Raw genomic sequence first — 870 nt, 5'->3', positions numbered from 1 at the left:
GGGGGAGGGAGGGGGGATCAGTAAATGTATATTACAGCTGCAATAAGGCAAACCTTTCAATTTATTCCATTAATTGAATTCATTTATATGCGTTTTTAACGCATGTGAAATTGCCATGTCATTATGACACAAAATCATAAACTAAACACAAAACATAACAAAATAGAGAGAAAACAACAAATTTGTCAATGAAAGTAAATAAATAAAAAAGAAAAAACTTGCTTCTGCATTCACTTTGCAGTGGCAGTGTCATTTTGAACCAGTAGCTTCAGCTTCCTCCTCTTTCGCTGTAGCAAAAAGTCATGGTATATTAAAATGTTGGCAATTGTTTCCGGAAGAAGACCATTCTTTTGAGCCGTCAGGAGTAGGCCAGCAGCACTAAATTTCCTTTCGGACGCAGAGCTTGATGCTGGGGTCGCCAGAATCATTTTGGCGACCTCGCTGAGCAGAGGAAAATCTTTAGCCTAAAATGCAACAAAAACACAAATTATTTTGTGAAGAGAATTTTATCTGAAAATTAAATGGTCATACTACTACTACTACTACTACTACCACTACTACTATGCAACAATAGCCGAAAATACCGCACCGTACCTTATTTTTCCACCACTGCAGTAGATTCTTAGAGCTGCAAACGGACTCTCTTGTGCGCAAAGCCAAATACCGTGCCAACTCATCATCCTCATCTTCGTCATTCTCATCCCGTAAAAAGTTATAGTCTTCATCCGAATCAGAGCGGCGACGTTTTGCGGGAGGCGCGTTGTTATCGCCCTCGTCCTCCTCCTGCTCCTCCCCACTGACATTATCTTGCCCTGTAACACATTAGAGAAATTCCTTGCCAGACTATATTTAGGGTCGTCGTGTGCCATA

General features: G+C 40.7%; 1 pseudogene; it reads right to left on the bottom strand.

Annotated features, from left to right (window-relative positions):
• Positions 1 to 870, bottom strand: part of LOC127750351 (uncharacterized) — a 46955-nt pseudogene that overhangs the window by 43764 nt on the left and 2321 nt on the right.

This window comes from Frankliniella occidentalis, unplaced genomic scaffold, assembly GCF_000697945.3.
Source record: "Frankliniella occidentalis isolate FOCC.00 unplaced genomic scaffold, Focc_3.1 Scaffold175, whole genome shotgun sequence".
Lineage (NCBI taxonomy): Eukaryota > Metazoa > Arthropoda > Insecta > Thysanoptera > Thripidae > Frankliniella > Frankliniella occidentalis.
Note: the sequence above shows the minus strand (reverse complement) of the source record. Positions and strands in the feature narration are given on the sequence as shown.